The sequence below is a fragment of the Hyaena hyaena genome, unplaced genomic scaffold (genome assembly GCF_003009895.1).
Source record: "Hyaena hyaena isolate Hyena2069 unplaced genomic scaffold, ASM300989v1 scaffold_453, whole genome shotgun sequence".
Lineage (NCBI taxonomy): Eukaryota > Metazoa > Chordata > Mammalia > Carnivora > Hyaenidae > Hyaena > Hyaena hyaena.
This window is the reverse complement of record NW_024081083.1, coordinates 1,074,347-1,093,933: the sequence shown is the minus strand read 5'-3', so window position 1 is coordinate 1,093,933 and position 19,587 is coordinate 1,074,347. Positions and strand designations below refer to the sequence as shown.

Sequence of the window (19,587 nt, the reverse complement as noted above, 5' to 3'; positions counted from 1 at the left end):
ATGATTTGGAAATTCATGTTTAAGTTGGCATGTGCCTTAATTAGTATAGTAAACATTATTGAATGCCTTGTCATTTATGTTTTTAATTAATTATGTAAATGAACAATTGTATAGGGGTTTTTTAAATTTTGTTAAAATTTGGTGCTTTTAATATTTAAGGTAATGGGATCACTGAGCTGTGGGAAAAAATTTTTTTTTTCTGGAAATTTTCTTTGTAGTCGCACAATGAGGCACTATCCTAAGCCTTATTTTCCTCAATCCTTACATACCCTGTGTGGCAGATATTCTTACACATAAGAAACAGAAATTAAGTAATTAAGTAATTAATTAAGAAATTAAGTAACACAGCTGAGATCCCTCCTTCCTGCTCTGACCAATTCCACTTACTTAACTCCTAACTCCTAGGGGTGTGAAATGCTGTCATTTTCTTGGGTAGCTAGTTTTTCAGGAATACTGAGGTGGACATTGGTTTTGGAAATGAAAACCTGAGCCCACTGGTAAAAAATACAGTGAAAATGCTGCATATCATGTCAGGCACTTACATGGATTTTCTCACTTCATCCTCATGGAAGCCCTTGGAAGCTGCCCGAACACCTTTCCCATCTTACAGGTGAGATCAGGGTTTTGCTTATGATGATGTATCTCATCATTGCTGAATGCAAGGTTCATACCCAGACTATCTGATTCCAAACTCCTACCGTGTCTCCTTTTCCATAAAATCTAAGTGTATCCATTGCACATTTGTGTCATTAAATTTACTTTCAGTTCCATGAAATTCAAAAGAATATAACCATTGAAAAGTTGATTCTTAACTTGCTTGTATTCTACCACTTGGAAACTGAATTGTAACTGAATTTGCACAGGTGTAATTAAAAAGCATGGGCCTTATGGGTATGTTACTCTGCCCCTCTCCGGGGCATCAAAATATTTTTATGTCTGCTTAAAATGGTTGTGGTATGGCTTTTATCCTTCTGGATTCCAGCTGCCAAGTATTTATATTTAAGACACGTTTTTGCATAGTTGTCATTTCATAGGATCATAGGTGTTGGGCTGACCCCATCTGATGTAATGTCCATGCTTCTCAGTAGAGGACATGCAGGGTCAGCTTAAGTGATTTACCTAGGTCACAAAGTTCATCCTGCCCAGGTTAGGATTAGAGCCCAGGCTTCCTGATCTGTAGTTCACCCAGTAGCAAATATACTGGGAAATAAAAGGCTTAAGCCAAAGGAAGATAAACAGTGCTTTCATTTATAAGAATTTTACAGCTTACAAAGCAAGTGGTTCTACTAGGTGGAGTGATTTAATGTAAGCATAGACTTTCTTCTTAGTAGGAAAAAATGGCGGCATCAAAGGGTTTGAGCAAAGCTGGAAGGGAATGCTTTGGAGTATTAATAACCATTAACTCGCTAAACCCAGCAACAGGCAGTGCTTCACGTTCACAGAGCCGAAACGCTGAGCTGCCTGATGTAACCGGGGCCGCTCATGTGATCTCTACCCTAAAAATATCTGTCTTAGGAACAAAACCAACCTACAGACTCTACTCTGTTTACTTTTCTAGTGCTCCTGAAAATGTGAGCTAAGATTTAAGCAAAACCAATACATCAAACCACACCTGCTATCAAATATAAGAGGAAAGTTACGTAAAAGGAACACGGGAAGACCAGGGTCTGCAGATCTGGAGAGAAGGAAACGAGAGTGAGATCTGGTGCTTCAGAGACCAAGAAACCTATCAGACTCTGAAGAGAACTTCCTCAAAAGTACATAGAACACCCTGAGAATTCTAGCTCCTTTATTACTGGTGTTCTCATCTCCGTCTCTCCATTCAATACTGTCCTAACTGAATATGTGGAATTTGGCAGTAGGTTTGTGTCTTTGTATGTGTGTGCGGTTTGTGTACGTAGTGTGTCTGTGTGATTATATAGTATGTGTGTTGCGTGTGTGTGTTGCGTGTGTGCAGGTGTACAGTGTGTATATGGTGTGTGTTTATATAGGATGTATGTGGTTTGTATATCCAGTATGTCTGTGTGGTGTGTGTAGTGTGGTATGTGTGTGTATGAACACACCCCTTTGAGAATCCCTGAAAGCTCTGAGCCTTCTTCCCATAGATGACTCACGCACACAAATACCATCTTCCTGAGACTTCCGGGTGTTCGTGGGCTCACCTGAAACCTCATTACGGATCCCATGGTGAGAGATGTTTCCTGTGGGGGGGAAGGAAATCCTAAGTCTTATCTAAAAATGAGGAAGCATATGGGTCATCACGGTGTAATTAGGCAGGTACTTTCTTCAGGTGTTGACATGAGTCACTCCTCTGCTCAGCAGAGGATTTGCCAACTCGGGCCCCAGATGCTGAGGTTTACTGCATCTCGGTTGGATTTCCGCGCGAGCATGCCTTGTGGACTTGGCTGCATCTCCAGGAACACAGGGCCATCTCTCTGAGAGAAAACTCTGGGGCCTGTCACCGGCCACACACTTGGCCTCTGGACTGATGGCGTGAAAGTCCGGCCCAGGGTGGTTCAGAGGCCTGGCCACTTCAATTTCTTGAGGCCCTTGATATGTAGAAAAATGAAAACATGCCAAAACAGGGTTACAAAAACAGTCGTGTACTTTAAATGTTTACCTTTAACAACTTCATGGTTTGAATACCAGAAACATAGAATTGCACTATTCCGAAATTAACTACAGGATTAATAAAAATGTTAAGTTATGGCTGACTACAGGCTGTGTGGTCCTGTCAGAGGATCTGCATTTAGATTGTGCAGAGAAGGCCTCTCTATCCTGTCGGTCCGTTTCTGTGATTGTGTTCACGACCTCATCGGGAAGTGGCTTCAAAGGTCTAAATTTGAGGCTCTTTATGCAAGGGAGATTGAATGGCCTGGCTGGCAGCCCCTTGGAGTAGGATCCCTAGCAATCTGTTCCAGAAGGTTCTGGGTTGTTCCTGTCACCAGAATCCCTTACCATCTCCTCTAAACTGTTTTTTTTTTGTTTGTTTGTTTTTATAAAGAAGTTTGTTTATTTTTGATAGAGAGAGAGAGAGAGGAGGAGGGAGAGAAAGAATGCCATGCAGCCTCTCCACTGTCAGTGCAGAGCTCAATCTGGGGCTTGGTCTCATGAAGCTGAGACCATGAGATCGAGATCTGAACCAAGACCAAGAGTCAGATGCTCAACCGACGGAGCCGTGCAGGCGCCCCTCCTCTGAGCTTATGATGCATAAGCTCCTGTCCTGGGGCTGCAGCCACACAGTCAGCGGCCCCGCCCTGCATCTCTATGAGGACCCACTTTGGACTATGTGCGATATAGGAAGGGTGTCAAGGAGAGTCATCTGTCCTCCCCAGGATGACTTCGGCCCTTGTCATGGCATTTGAAATTCCTTTAGAAGGGCACACCTCTTTGAGGGATCACATGGAGATAAAGCTCGAAATGCACATATTCTTTCCGAAGTAACACTTGGACCTAGGTTCACAGCTCCCAGGATCCTAGTGAGGGGAGCACTGGGCCTGGAAGAGAGGGCTTGAAACCTGACAGCCCTCAGCAGGGGCCAGATCTGGGGGTTGGGATGGGAGGAGGAACCATTATTTACAGAGAGGCATGTGCCAGGCTTTGGTAGCCCCTGGCCTTGCCAGCGACTGAGGTCTCCATCTAGGCAGCCTCCCCGCTGCACAGACTGTTAGGGCTATTGTATTGTATTCTATTGTCTGTCTCCTTCCCTCCCTCCCTCCCTTTTTGAGAGAGAGAGAGAGAGAGAGAGAGAGAGAGAGAGAGAGCGAGCACTGGACAAGGGGCAGAGAGAGAGGGAGAAAGAATCTTAAGCAAGCTTCATCCTGTCAGTGCAGAGCCTGATGCAGGGCTCAGTCTCCCAAAGTGTGAGATCATGACCTGAGCTGAAATCAGGAGCTGGATGCTTAACCAACTGAGCCACCCAAGTGCCCCTGTTGGGCATTTTTAAAGGAAATGTTATTTTTAGCCAGTGAGGCCAAAAGCACACTTTTTCAGGCAACATTACATCTTTTAAAATTCTTGCATTTGTGTTCAGCTCTGCTTTTGCTATGTGGGTCTTCTCAAAGAACAGAGAGACATGGTCCAGCACTTAAAGCTTAGGTACCTAGAAGGCATCCTGTCCTTTGATCTATATTCTTCTGATTGTGCATCTACCTACCCATCCACACATGCACCCACCCTTCCACCCACCCTTCCATCCACATCTCCAGCCATCCAACCAGCTAGCCAGCCAACCAACCAACTGGCATTTATTGAACACCAGCCACTATAGTATGCCAGACTCTGCATTAATCACTAGGAATACTATGGCAAATATGACAGACTTCATCTTTGACTTCATTGCGGTTAGGGTCTGGCCAATTTCAATCAGATGTTTGCTCAGGGCTGCCTTCAACAGTCCAGACTTTGGTTAAATAACTACTTTGAAGTCCTTTTTCACAAAGTAGTGAAGGATTACCCTTCCTACGCCTAGGAGCCCCATGATGGACATAAAATGTCCCATGATTATGTGGGGGAATCTACAGATTGTGGTGTGAGAATAAATGTCTTCTGATTTGCTTATTGCGTGTGTGTCTTCTGTCGAACTGCACATTCCTGGATGGGTGGGGCCTGGGTGTTAAGTTTCTCCTGCCCTACACCCAGCACGGTAGCTGGCACATGGGAGCTGCGCGCTAAATGTTTGTTGAAACACCATCTCAGAGGTCAGGCGCCCACATTTGGGGTTCCCTCTTTCTTCCATAGCCTTCTGTCCCCGGTGCCTTATCCCCTGGATACCGACGAGGAGACCTGTGCAAAGCACTGTGTTTATTCCTTCTAGACAGATACTTCTGAGAACCCCAGATCCATCCCTCTCCCAGGGATGATTCTGTCTCTCGCTCCAGGACAGACTTAGATTTCATTAGGGTTTTTGTTTTTTTCCCCTGTGAGCAGTTATCTTTGGAAGACAGCTGTCTAAGGTCCCAGCCTGGAGGGCCATGCTTGGTCTAGGCCAGTTGTGGTCTTTATCCGCCCACACTAGACACTTTATACTCTCGAGTACCTTGACTCTGAACATTCACTTCTTCTCCGCCATTGTCCTGTGACCCAGGGTAAGATGGTCTGAGCTGAATGCGTTGCTCACAGCTGTCTTGACTTGACGTAAGGAATGTCTCTTCAGTTATATAAGGTCTGAAAATATGTGTTGCACTCTGGCCACACGGTCATTTTCCCCTTCATAAAGTGTGTCTGACAATCACACTTTATTGGTGTGGTTAGGAAAAGAATGTCGTAGACTTGGAAAACATAATAATTTAAGGAGTGACACATTTCAGCGAAGAAATAAAGCCATAGACTGCTCGAAAAGAAGTAAAACCATAGGAAACCATGACTTCATTGGGACAAACATTCAGTGCCTTCAGAAAGTTCTGGACTTAAAAAAGCAGGTGAGCTCGAGGGCCTGGGGTGCGTTTGACTCTGCATACATGGACGTAGCCTCTCTCTCAGGGACATTGCCTCTATAAACATTCCCTACTTAGTACCTTGTAAGTATTTAATACGATGGCTGACATTGCTGTGTGCACCTGGGATCTGGTCCAAGCTGCTTCTTGGAAATCATATTCAGTAGCTCCCATGCTGAGCTGTAAAATTAGTAATGGTTTTCACCAAGGCCTATATGGTGTCTTACCCACTAGAATTTATAAGCCAGAGATTTCTACTCCAGCAAGGGTTGACTACTACTCCTTAAGATACATTGCATGAACCATATGGAGAATTCACGTGTATACCACGGTGTAATCGTTTTAATGTGTTACTTTATGGTTGTCAAGTGTAGAACTGGTTAGTATGCCATTACAGATAGCGTCCAGATCCTCCAGATCACACTGGTATTATTTCTGGGATTATTTTAACAACATAAAGTTCCCCTTCCTGGGGTGTCTGGGTGGCTCAGTCTGTTAAGCGTCCAACTTCCACTCAGGTCATGATCTCACGGTTCGTGAGTTCAAGCCTGACATCGGGCTCTGTGCTGACAGCTCAGAACCTGGAGCCTGCTTCCGATTCTGTGCCTTCCTCTCTCTCTGTTCCTCCCCTGCTCACTCTCTGTCTCTCTCTGTCTCTCCAAAATAAATAAACATTAAAAAAAAATTAAAGTTCCTCGTTCCTGACTGTTGCAAAACTAAGGTGTTGTTTTTCTTAGTGGAAGAGCGTGTTAATTCGTATTCCCCTGTCCTTTCTTGTTTAAAGCTGCCCCTTTCTCGCTTGTAGACCTTGTTGTCATTGATATTTTGCTTGAAATGCACCTTTGAGTTATATGAGAAAGGAGAATGAGGAGCTGAGCATGTGTCCTAGCCGGGGCCTGAGATCAGTCACACGCACGCACGGCAGGACTCTCTGATGCCGGGCGCTGAGGTCCGGCGCTGCTGATCCCTTTCTACATCCGCGAAAGTGAAAATGAGAGAGGAGAAGGAAAGGGAGGGGAGAGTGGAGACGTGTGGTGTTTTACCCATTCGTTTCAGTGTTTGGAGAAAAGTGCGGTGGTAGTGGGTGCTGCCCTTTGTTGACTGTGCACGCCATCTGTGACAGTGGTCTACAGAACCCGCCACTGGCACTTAGTAACTAGGAGAATATACAGGCTTTCTTGATTGCTTAGATCTAAATGTTTATCCGAGCTTTCGTGAGCGGTTTCCTTCATTTACACAGAGTTCTCTCTGCCCAATGAGTATCCACTTGTAAAATGGGGACTCTGTACATATTAAGCAGGTTTTCACAGGCTCCAGATTCACTTCATTTGTAAACATATTTAGTGGACGTCAAGGCTTCTTGTCAGTTGCTTTGATTAAAACTGGGTTTTTAGGGGTGCCTGGCTGGCTCAGTGGGTTGAACCTCTGACTTCGGCTTAGGTCACGATCTCACGGTTCGTGAGTTCGAGTCCTGCATTGGGTTCTGTGCTGATGGCTCAGAGCCTGGAGCCTGCTTTGGATTCTGTGTCTCCCTCTTTGTGCCTGCCCCACTCCTGCTCTGTCTCTCTGTCTCTCTCAAAAATAAACACTAAAAAAAAGAAAAGAAAACTGAGTTTTTAAAAAACTGGATTGAGGCAGTTTAAATGTGTAGATTGTGACAGTTCACAAAAGACATTAGTGCTGATAGGTTTAAAAAAAGGTTGGGGGCGGGGAGGAAGAAATGAAATTGCTGCATGAAAATATTTCCAGGGCTGTTCTCAGCCCCGGAGGATTAACAGTATTTTCCTTCATAGCATCGATGCCGTATGGGCACTGGAGACAGTTGTGTGCTGTGGATGTTATTGCTGTGACGGAGCAGAGGGAACAAGCTAGGATTGCACTGGAGCCCGTGGCTGGCACCAAGCCAGTGCCCTGAAAAATGGCAAACATGTCACCGCTAACAGCTGGATGCAGGACTATTTCTCTTTAATTTGGACGGAGAAAATTTTTTTCACAGCAGGGCACTCTCAAAAGAGTACAACATCAAAGAGGGCGGGTCTCACTGGTCAGACATCGGCTGGCTCCAGGATAGAGCAAAATGAATGAACTGTCAGGACTTTTCCAGGGTAGATGTGGCTGCCAAGTGAAAAGTTAAAGGTTCAGTGGCTTGTTCAGATCACAGACCAAGTCCTGATAATGGAAGCCTGCTGCCCCCAAAGTCTTCCTCTGATCCACAGACAGAGCATGTCTGAAGAAGACTCCAGATTGATGGATGGCAGGCTTCCTATCGACGGCCGCCGCTGTCCTCAGAGATAAGTGGAGTTTGCCAAATGCTCTACGGCTCGGCGCCCCGGGAGTTCTTGGGTCTCTGCGCGGGAATCCTCCCAGCCCACCATTGTCTTCTGCCTGCCTGCCACTTAGCAGCGGCTGACCCGCCGTGGGACCCAAATATCCGTTTCTGTTGCTTCACCCGGCCTGCTCTCTGCTGCAGGCTTCAGAACCACCAGCACGGGTGTTTTACAGTTTATTGACACTTTTCAACTGTTTTTCTGATTACCATATTTCAGTCTTGACTTATATGTTAGTATTATCTGCAAGCTCAACATAAACCTCTAATGATTTTCTAATATTTCTGGAACTTGATGAATGGGAATTGACAGAGTACAGTATATAGCTTTATATCAGCATTACTGAAAATACAACGGCAGTGTATATAACCATTACTCATTTATTTTATGGGGCATTTATGACTTGACCTTTGGAGCCTCGTCTTAAAACCTTGGCATTCCAGACATTCCACGATATGCCAAACCAAGAAGAGAGCGAAGGATTTTCCTTTTAGAAATAACAACACAGTGAGTTCATTTTAATGGGGGAGAGGAAATTGTTGACATGAGGAAGCCTGTAGTTCTATATTTGACGTAAAAGTTGAAAAACGGACCACAAATAAATAGGGGCACATGAACTGCTGTGTGTTTCAATGAAGCTTTTCTTGTAAAATAGGCTTCTTCATCCATAGAGTTCAGTCTCACTCAGTGTTTGATGTTCTGGGTCATTATTTTTTTTTTTTTAATTTTAAAAAACATTTTTTTTGAGAGAGCATGAGCGGAGGAGGGGTACAGAGAGAGAAGGGGAGACACAGAATCCAAAACAGGCTCCAGGCTCTGAGCTGTCAGCACAGAGTCCAGCACGGGGCTCGAACTTGGGGACAGCAACATCATGACCTGAGCTGAAGTCGGAAGTTTAACCTACTGAGCCACCCAGGCGCCCCACCGAGTCATTATTGCCCCCGGAAGGAGTGACTCTTCACAGAATTGGGAAGTTGTATCTCTCTTGAGTCACATGGTGGGTTTGTGTCAATTTTACTAACAGATTAAGTAATTCTCGTGAAAAGGGCATTTGCTCTGAAAATAGGAGTTTGTTTCACGCATGACCGTATTAATCATCATGAACATTTTTACGACCCTCGCTTAGAGAATTTCAGATCCTCTTCAAGAAAAAGCTCTACATTTCCCCTTGATAGGACAGATGGGAGAGAATGAAAAAAGGCAATAAGGGGTGGCTGGCCCGTGATTCAGGGGATTGTCGTCCTGGTCACCTGTGAGAATAGACCTTATGCCTGGGGACAAGTCATTTAACCGTTGTTAGCCCAAGGTTTCTTGTCTGTAAAATGGAGTAATGGTCCAGCCTACCTGCTAGGTCAGTTATGAGGATCATATCAGCGTGGGAGAGAATGTTATAAACTAAAGTGTCGTACAGAGGTGTATACCATAGTCATTCGCTGCTGCTGCTCCTTTGTGTTAAGGTGGACACAGATGCTCTCTTCATTTTTAAAACATGCTTTCTTGGCCTCACTTCAAAAGCTTCGATCTGGCTTGATTTGAAAATCTATGCGCCAAGAGGTTAGGAGCCCACAGCGGTGTGCTTCCTGCTGTCTTCCTCTCTTGACTGGGAGGCAGTGGCCCGGAGCCCTGACGTGCAGAGCTCCGTGTGAATCTCGAGCTCCACGCTGCCATCCACACATGTCCCCTGCCCCTCATCCCGCATGCTTGGCCGCTCACACAGCTCGCCTCCCTTGAACATGTTCGGTGTTCACAGAGAAACGAGGCACTATGAGTTGGGGCCTCCCTTGGCCAAATAATGTCACTGACCTCAGAGGTCAAGCAGTGCTATGTGGTAGGTGATGTTCGGTGAGAGGGTTTTGGGGTTGTGAAGCCACAGTTACTTAAAACACACGCAGTGACAGCCTGTTCATTACAAATAAGCTCCAGGTGTGTTCTGAAGGGGGTGGTGCATACCTGGGTCTTTTGGGTGATGTTTTTATAACTCTGCATTAAAACCAGACTAAGTTTAGGAGATGTGAAACTTGGCATTGAAGGGGGACTTCCTTACTGTTTTCTGCGTGGTGTTCTCATCCATCCAGCATTTTAAAATACTTTGTTTTATAGTGTAATAGGCTCATCTGGGGGGATAAAACTAGAATATCTATTTTGAGTTTTTAAATTAATTTTTTAATGTTGATATATTTTTGAAAGAGACAGAATGTGAGCAGGGGAGAGGCAGAGAGAGAGGGAGACACAGAATCCGAAGCAGCCTCCAGGCTCCCACCTGTCTGCACAGAACCCTACGCAGGGCTCGAACCCATGAACTGTGAGGTCATGACCTGAACTGAAGTCAGATGCTTAACCGACTGAGCCACCCAGGTGCCCCTAGGATATCTGTTTAATTTGTACACCTTGCTTGTGTCATTTCAGGTCCTTTTCTTCTCTCTTTCAGTCTTTGAGTAGAAATTGATTTCCTGGTCTATATAAAGCCTTGTATACGGTGCCTCTGGGTAAATTTAAAAGGCAGTTACAGTGTATTCCTGTGTGTGAGTTTACAGGCTGGTCAACCTCAGCAGCAATGAGTTTGCGTACATTATACATACTGTCTTGTGGTCAGTGGCCACCAGCAGATTGGTTTGTTACGTTTGGTCTGAGGTTTCCTAACTAATTATAGTGATGACCTCAAGATAGCAAATGTTCTTTTACTGAGTGCCCAGCTCTGTTTTTCGAACTTCACATATACTAACATATATTAGCCCATCTGATTTTTATATTCGCCTGTTTTTGTTTTTGTTTTTTTAGTGTATTTATTTTGAGAGACAGCGTGAGTGTGAGGTGGGGAGGAGCAGAGAGTGAGAGAATCCCAAGTAGGCTTCTTGCTGTCAGCCCAGTGTGAGGCTCAATCCCACAAATTGGGGGATCATGATCTGAGCCAAACCAAGAGTCAGATGCTTAGCCGACTGAGCCACCCAGGTGCCCTTCTGTTAGCCCTTTGATGTAGAGACTGTCATAAGCACCATTTTTTCAAAGAAGGTCTCAGTGTCTTCAAGGGGTTAAGTAACTGTCCAAAGTCACTTGACCACTCAAGGGGGAACCAGGCTTCCAGCTCACCCACTTTGGAACTGACGCCCACATGCCCTCCACGATTGCTCCTAACTGGGGTGACTTCTCTGGTGTGTTTTCACTGGTAATACTTAAAGTCTCCTAGCAGCCATGCTATTACAAGTAAGAGCTTTTATTCGGCAACAGAGGCATTCTGGTTTGTAAGTGTTTACGGTCACTACAGTGAGGAATTATTCTTCTGTGGCATTAGTTGTGTCATTGTCTGTGAGCCATTGGTTGTCTGTCTGTGAGAATATTTGCTCCCCATCCCTCCTGACCCAGAGGAATCCCACAGTCAAACATTACTTATGCATCTTGGCAAACAATGTTTTTGCAGTTAAGGTTCCCACATTCCTAGTACACTTGCTTGTTGAAACCTTGCTTCGCTGAATTTTGCAGAAAATGGGGGGGAGGGGCAGATAAAGGCACCGTGGAGAACGAGCAGAGAAGGTAGGAGAGACCATCTATGTATCTCTTCTTCCCTGCCTCCTTCATGTGCTTAGGTTTTCATGTCCAAACTGAACCCCCCCCCCCGCCACTGCCCCACAGACGACTTCTCGACTCTTATTGTAACAGTTGTTGATTATGTTAGAATCATCACATGGAATTTGTCTTTGCTGTGTTTCATAGAATTGAAAGACGTTAGATTCCAGGAGGATGTAACATTTTCTTTCAAAAAGCCCTGATGGACAGCGCTTAGGATGGAGTTTTAATTGCATTTCGTGGTGATTTTTTCCTCAGGCTTTGAGTCAAAGCTAAGATCTGTAGGAAGCGACAGAATTACCATGAGAAGTCATTTCCGTTCACTGCAGTGTATTTTGAGGTCCTCCTAAAGACACGTGTCAGACCTTGCTTTAGATGTTTGGGTATAAGATGGGCTCCGCAACATCACCCACCCTGTAAAGACTGGACGTGGCTGGCATTTCAGCCCACACCCAAATGCTGGTGTCTGGGGCCTGGGCACAGGGACTGGCCAAGGTATGCACGTGAAGGAGAGGGGGCTGCAGATGTCTCCCTGCTCACTGAAAATCAGTTAATCCTTTTCATATAAAACCCTGGCATCTTTTTTTCCCCTTCTTTCTTTCTTTCTTTCCATGCCTAAGTTCAAGGACCCAGGGTCTGGAAGGAACAGATTAGTGTTTATGCTGTTTTAATGCAGGTTCCTTGTGGCCTGTCTTCAGGGTACTTGGAAGGTAGATGAGGTGAGGGAGGCCTCGGCCCTCACTCATTGGGAAGGTGGGATGGAAAAAGGCGGAAGAAAAAGTGGAGATGAGGCCTCAGTCTGCCACTGGCGAGTAGTCTCGCTTTGTCTAAGGCACTAACTTCTGGAGCGCCCGTTTTCTGCGGTAAAACCTGATCACTTGGGAGCAGATGGTCTCTGAGGTCCCTTCCAAATCTGATTTTCCCGGGCTTTCGGTTCAGCCAGGGTACTCGGTGTCCCAGCCGGAGAACAGGGGACTGAGCTCTTCACGGAGGTCCATCCACTGAGGAAGCGCTCTGCCTGTGGTTTTTCAAACAGGGTCTCCCAGATCACTGTGGGTTCTTGCTGAGGTCGCAGCACCCTCCTCCACGAGCAGGGGTGAGGCGAGGTGAGCCAGCCGGGCGCTTGCTGGTGGACTTTGTTTTCATCTGTTTCTATAGTGGAATTACTTTTATACTTTCTTGGACTTCAGGGGAGTCCTTTGCTTCAAAAGATCACTGAAAGCCTCTGCTTGGTAAGGATGAAAGAAATGAGCCCCGCTGTCTTGTGCCCTGGAAAACTCCAGCCCAGAAAGCTTGCATCCCAGTCACATGACGCCTTCTGGGCAGGAGGAGTAAGGAATGCGTGCAGTGTTTCCAGGTTATCAGTTCAAAAGGTTTTCCTTCCCAGCGCCCCCAGCTGTCACAGACTGAGTTTTAGTGGTGGCGAGAATTCCTTTCTGGCTGGGATCACAAACGTGAATGCTTCCCGAGGCCAAGCTGCTAAGTCAGTTAGCAAGGCTGGGAGCACATAAGGCAATAGGGAGGGGTGGGGACCTTGCAGAGCCCGGGACCACAGGGCCGACCTAAAGCCATCTTTTCTCTGCTCGGGGAATTCTTGCCACAGAACCGAGGACTCGCCTTTCGATGTTATGTTATGTTTGGAGAACAATTAGAAGTTTCCAAATTTTTAAGCCCGGCGGAAGAGAAAAACCAAGTTGGCCAAATGCCTGAGTTCAGCCCGAGAGCCGCTGGTTTACAAACCTTGCTTCAGAGCAGCAGATGGCTCAGAGCCACCCATATATACACAAACGATTCTCATTGAGAAGGAGGTTTTTTTGCTTTATATAAATTAAAAAGGAGCTCCACTTACTCAAGTCCTTACCTTGTTTCTGGGATGATGATTATCATTAAATGTAAATTGGCAGCTTTTGTGCATAACAGAGCTGTGAACAAAACCACTCAGGATTAGGATTTATAACACAACATGGGTGGGGTTTTTTTTAAAGCTTATTTATTTATTTTGATAGAGCACAAGTTGGGGAGGGGCGAGGCAGAGGGCCGTGAAATCGCAAGCAGGCTCCGCGCTGTCAGCTCGAACTCACAAACTGTGAGATCATGAACATGGGTGTATTTTTTTTATTGCTCTTGTTCTCCTTTCAAGTAGACTCTTCTTCTAGGAAAGTAAAGTCATGGGAGACAGTCGTGCTTCCTGATTTCCAGGCTTGAAACGAATACACATCTTTCACACAGTGGTTTTCCGTTGATGCCACGTAGGGTTTGTCATAAGCAAGAACGCGTGGTCCTTATCTCCACCTTGTGTGGTGCCAATCAAATATGGATTGAAAACTGCAAAAATCCTCTTAAAAAGGTAAGAATTTGCTTCCCCCCCCCTTACTTATCTCTTCAGTCGCGTTGATAAAAGAGAAAAGAGAAAGTACAGGCTAAAAACAATGGTTTTAAAATAGCAACAACAAGGATCACAGAAGAAATCAGTGGCTGATAATGGAGTGGTACATATTACAAACATTTTCCTAGGAAGATAACACAGAGATGGCTTTCAGCCTTGGGTAAGATAGTCAGCTTCTGTGTTTTAACAACACATGCAAAAACTGAACTACAAAGAAATACATGCCTAGGTTTTCATTTATTTTTCACTCTGATTTTTTGGGAAAATAATCAGAAAAGCATAAAGCATAATATATAAATGCCAACATACAGGCCAGCAAAAAAGTGAATGCTAAGGTTTTGCTATCTTGGCTTCAGATTTTTTTTTAAGATAAATGAAGCTTTTCAGATAAAGCTTCAGATAAATTCCGCTTATTTTACCTCCATTTTTTCCTGCAAGGCCAGTGCTCTCATAAAGTTACCAAGAACCCCTCCAGTGAATCTTTTCAGAGTTTTACTGTATGTATTGATAGCTCTACCTGTATATTGCAATGTACACTTTTATAAAATATGCTACTGTTATTTTGTATATTTTGAAATATGTTTCAAATACATATGTTCACAAATGGTATCGTGTATCAATCTGCAGCCTGTTTTTCCTCAAACTTTTTTTTGTTATTGTTTTTATCTTATTTATTTTTTAATGTTTATTTTTGAAAGAGAGAGAGAGACGAGTCGGAACGGGGGAGGGGCAGAGAGAGAGGGAGACACAGAATCCAAAGCAGCCTCCAGGCTCTGAACTGTTAGCACACAGCCCATCCTGGGGCTTGAATTCACAAACTGCAAGATCATGACCTGAGCTGAAGTTGGATGCTTAACTGACTGAGCCACCCGGGGCCCCTGTTTTTTATTTTAGAGAGAGTGAGGGTGGGGGAGAAGGGCAGGGGGGAGAGAGAGAGAGAGAGAGAGAGAGAGAATGAATCTAAAACAGGGTCCCTGCCCAGTGTGGAACCTGATGCAGGGCTGGATCCCACAATCCCTGGGATCATGACCTGAGCCAAATTGAAGACTTGGGCACTCAACCGACTGAGTCACACAGGTGCCCTCAACTCTGTGTTTTTGATATTTATCCATATCAACTAGATCTGAATACAAACAGATCTAATTCATTTCTTTTAAGGGTTTTATGCTGTTTTATTGGATAATTGAAGCATAGTTTATTTTTATGATAATGGATAGTTCAATTATTTCTCCTTATTTAGTATCATAAATAATGCTACAGTGAATGCCCTTGGACTTGTCTCCTTGGTCACATGTATTGGGGGTTTCAGTGGAGTAATTTCCTAGAAGTGATATTGCTGAGTCATAGGATTTACGCATCATCAGCTTTATTTCGATATTGCCAGAGTGTTTTCCAACATGACTATGCGGTCTTACGCTCCCTTTCAGCCAAACTGGAGCTAGCTTTCTAAAACTCTGAGCACTTTCTATAGTTCAGAGAGTTTTCTGTTTCAAAATTTCACTTTATTCCCACCAGGAATCCTGTGTGTCTTTTCACCTGTATTTCCTCCACTTCTACAGGGTCATTGGTTTGGCTTCCTTAGAAAGAACAGAGCAAACATTAAAACTTTGGTTATTTATGCTCATTCAGAATAATGTGCACAGATTAAAGCAAAACTATGCTTTATTGGGGCACCTGGGTGGCTCAGTCGGTGAAGCGTCCGACTTTGGCTCAGGTCATGATCTCACTGTTCGTCAGTTCGAGCCCCACGTCAGGCTCTTTGCTGACAGCTTGGAGCCTAGAGCCTGCTTTGGATTCTGTGTCTCTCTCTCTAACTGCTCATCCCCCACTCATGCTTTGTCTGTCTGTCTCTCCAAAATGCATAAGTGTTAAAAAAAAAAAAATAACCAAAAACTTTGCCAGGATGAGTTTTTCCCTTAATATAATTTTCACTCTCTTGCCTTCATTCTCACTGTTGGAATGAATAGAATTTCTTTTTTTTTTTTTTTTCACAAATAGTTTATTGTCAAGTTGGTTTCCATATAACACCCAGTGCTCATCCCCAAAAGTGCCCCTCTCTATGCCCATCCCCCCTCCCGCCCCCACATCCATCAGTCCTAAGTTTTTGTCAGCATTCAAGAGTCTCTCATGGTTTGCCTGTCTCCCTTTCCCCCGCCATTTCCCCCCTTCTTCTCCCCCATTGTCCTTCATTAAGTTCCTCCTAATCCTCCTATACGTGCAAACACATGATATTTGTCCTTCTCTGCCTGACTTATTTCGCTCAGCATAACACCCTCAAGGTCCATCCATGTTGCTACACATGGCCAGATTTCATTGCTTCTCATTGCCATGTAGTATTCCATGGTATAGATAAACCACATCAGAATGAATAGAATTTCTGACCTTGTTGACATTCCATAGATCCTGAGAGGATTGTCCAAACACTGTGCACAGTTTCTTTTGAATGGAAATGAAAACAAAACAAACGTTGGCATCAGCATTAATTCATCTCCTTAAATTCCTTAAGGTTTTTTTTTTTTCTTTAGACCTCCAGGTATCTAAATTTTCATTTTACTGTCCCAAAAACATAGATGTTACCACCATCTCCAAGGACACCTTTCTGAACTTGGAATTGTTGCTCTAGCTTGCAACTTGCTGAAACGTTTCTTCACTTCTAATTCCTTGTGTCTTGGAAGAAGACCGTCAGCCCCTGCCTGGAATAGTAGATGGATACAGGCTCAGTGTCCTTGTATAGTTGGGTTACGTGCAAAATTGTATACATACTCCTTCCTTAAAAAAACAAACAAACCTCCGAAGTTCTTAAATGGAAACAAAGTTGGACTGATGATGGACGGTGATGATGGGGCCCAAGGGAGTAGCCGGGGCCTTTCTGAGGACTCATCCTTAGTTTCTGCTCCGTGCTCGCATTTGGGTATCTTCGCTTTCCCAGTTTGATTCCCCTTCTACTAGAGAAAGGAACAGAAATCTGCATCAGTGCCTTCTGGCCCATTGTTTCTCTTTCCAGAAACACTGAGGTTAAATGTTAACTGTTGGGGAGGAGGGGCACCTGGGTGGCTCAGTCGGTTAAGCATCCAACTTCGGCTCAGGTCATGATCTCACAGTTCGCATGTTCGAGCCCCGTGTTGGGCTCTGCACTGACAGCGTGGAGCCTGCTTGGGGACTCTGTCTCTCCTTGCCCCTTCCCCCCTCAAAATCAATACATTTTTTAAAACCTTACAAAAAAAGAAAAGAAAAGAAAAGAAACTTTCACACTTCCCATTACAGACCAGAAAGGGTCCAGAATGACCTTGCGCCAAGGACACAGGCATACGTTTTTGGCCCCTCTAAAAACTTTGCTGGGAGGCGCTGGTCTTACTGTGATGAGCCCCCTTGAGGAAATGCCACATGCTGTGAATATATGTTGTTATGATGTGACATTTATCTTGGGTGGACTTAGGTGAAACAGATGTAATTGGATTTATGTTCTGAACGAGGAGTCTGGCTATAGGGTGGGGACGGGGTCAGAGGGGCCCCGGGGAAGCCGCAGGGGCGTCAGTGAGGACCGTCATGCAGTACTGCAGGTGTGTGAGGAAGCTGACTCGGGCTGACGGTCGTGACGGTGGAGAGGGAGAGATGGATGTGCTCGGAAAGCATGCAGGAGGCCAGTTCAGCTGCCCTGGGTGCTGTCTGGGGGCTGAGGGAGAGGACAACATCAAGGTCGAATGAGTTTCCTCAACTCTGGTTGTGCGCCTCTGGGATCTAACGAGGTACCTGTTATTTTCATCACAGTTCTGTGGGAATTAGCGTAAAGTCAGTATTAGCGGAAGCCAGGGAGGGACAGCCTCATGTCGTGGGCTACATTGTGGGATGTTTGGAAAAAGCCTACCAAATAGCTGCTACTTTTCCTCAAGGTAAGTAGCAGTCCTAACCAGCAGGCAAAAACGATAAGATTCCTGTAGTCACACTATACTTAGTGGGGGGAGGGGGGTGAGGATTTTTGCTGAAACAAGAGTGTAAGGAGAAACTTCTTATACCCGTTTTCAAGAGGGACTGGCTTGTGCCTGGTGTTCAGATGTGCCAGCGTTCAAGGTAGTGGCTACTGCATGGAGATGCTAGAAAGTTTGTCGTGCCGCTGATGACATTGGCTAGAAGCACCCAGGAGAGTAGTCCTTCTCTAAGTGCTTCGTCACTGTTTTCACCCGCGGCTCCCAAGGAAAGTTTGTTCATGGGGGAACGGATAGGGCAGAGGGGCCGGGTTGTCAACATTTATGGCTCCATTTTAGATAAACATTGGTGTCTGAGGAGCTGGTGGCTTTGTTCATTGTCCTGTGGGCTGTCATCAGCAGACTCACGGTTGAGACTTCGAGTCTCGGAACCAGCTTCCTAAAAAGGAAAGCAGAAGCACCGCCACCAGCACCCAGTAACCATAGCGGGATCTAACCGAAATGCAAAGTCCGTCTTTAGGTTGTTCAGGGAAATGATCCCGTTCTTTTGCTGGCATCCTCATATGAGGAATCGAAAGACATCATTAATCTTAACTATAATATAATCCAGGAAGCTCCTTGTTCCTCTCTGGCGACATTGATGATCAGCTGTCATCACACTGGCATGCGACCCAGAGCTCCTCCAGCAGTTGCCTTCATTAGATTGATGTTTGTCTTGCCTTTGGAGGGGATGGAGGGTTAGTGGAGAGGTTGGGGGTGGAGACAAATGAGTTGAAGAAAAGCAAAAAAACAAAAACAAAACTGTTTTTAAATGACTGGACATAATAAAAGAAACTGTCATCAGTGAGCCCTTTGGCCCCCAGCACAGAAATGCTGAGCTAAATTAATATGAATGACTGTCCTAATTTTAGGGTCTAAAGTAACCAGTGAGGCTCCCTGTAAGACTTGTTCTCCGTGTGTGTTTGGAAGGGAGCCAGGGAAAAGGCTAATGAGACGGTAAGAGGCATGACTTCCCAGGATGCTCTGGGCAACACGTCAGCAGTTAACCAGGATCCCATCACCATTTTATTTGAAAAGGACCGGTCGCATCATGATTCTCTCCGAGAACTGTACCCCTTGTTTCTCAGAAGCCCCCTCAGGCTGGGATTCCTTTCTGGAATTGCTGTACCCATGTAAGCCCCTGATCTCCCCCTCCTCGAGACAGCCCCTCCTCCTAGCCGTCCGGGACTCACCTGGTTTCTGGAAGTGGGAACCGATGACCTCTACAGTCGGCTTGGACTCTGCCTGTGCTGGGATGGCTCGTGTGATGCCTGAGACTTTTTGTCCCATGCTCCTTGCCTGGCTTGAAGCACATTTCATCTCCTTGAATGTGATCTTTTTCTTTTTAAATTTTTTTTGATGTTATATTTATTTTTGAGACAGACACAGAGTGTGAGTGGGGGAGGGGCAGAGAGAGAGGGAGGGGCAGAGAGAGAGGGAGACGCAGAATCCGAAGCAGGCTCCAGGCTCTGAGCTGTCAGCACAGAGCCCGATGTGGGGCTCAAACCCACAAACTGTGAGATCATGACCTGAGCCGAAGTTGGACGCTTAATCGACCAAACTGTCCAGGCGCCCCTCCTTAAATGGGATCTTAAAAGTTACTTAGAATGACCTCAAGCCGTCATTATTACACCAAGCTCTGTTAAGACACTTAGAATCCCTAGGAAATGGTTATTTTTTTTCCTCTTTGTCTCCTTGAGGGTCTTTCTTTTTTGATGGCTGTCCTAATGGTTTCAGGTGCTGACAGCTGAAGTCTCCCATCCTCTGCAAGTGAGAGTCCACTTAGTTGACTGGAATCAGAGTCTGCTGTGTTTTGCTTTGTTTTTTTCACCAGTTCTGTGCATTTCTATAATGCTCCACCTGCCTTCATCTGGGGGTCTCCCGGCTTGCCTAAAAGGCGGTTACTGCCTCTCGAA

At 45.2% G+C, this 19,587-nt stretch overlaps 1 protein-coding gene across 1 annotated transcript in view; it reads left to right on the top strand.

The window, feature by feature from the left end:
• PRDM6 (PR/SET domain 6) overlaps window positions 1-19,587 on the top strand; it is a 108,162-nt gene that overhangs the window by 53,519 nt on the left and 35,056 nt on the right. The gene's annotated exons all lie outside the window — the stretch shown is intronic.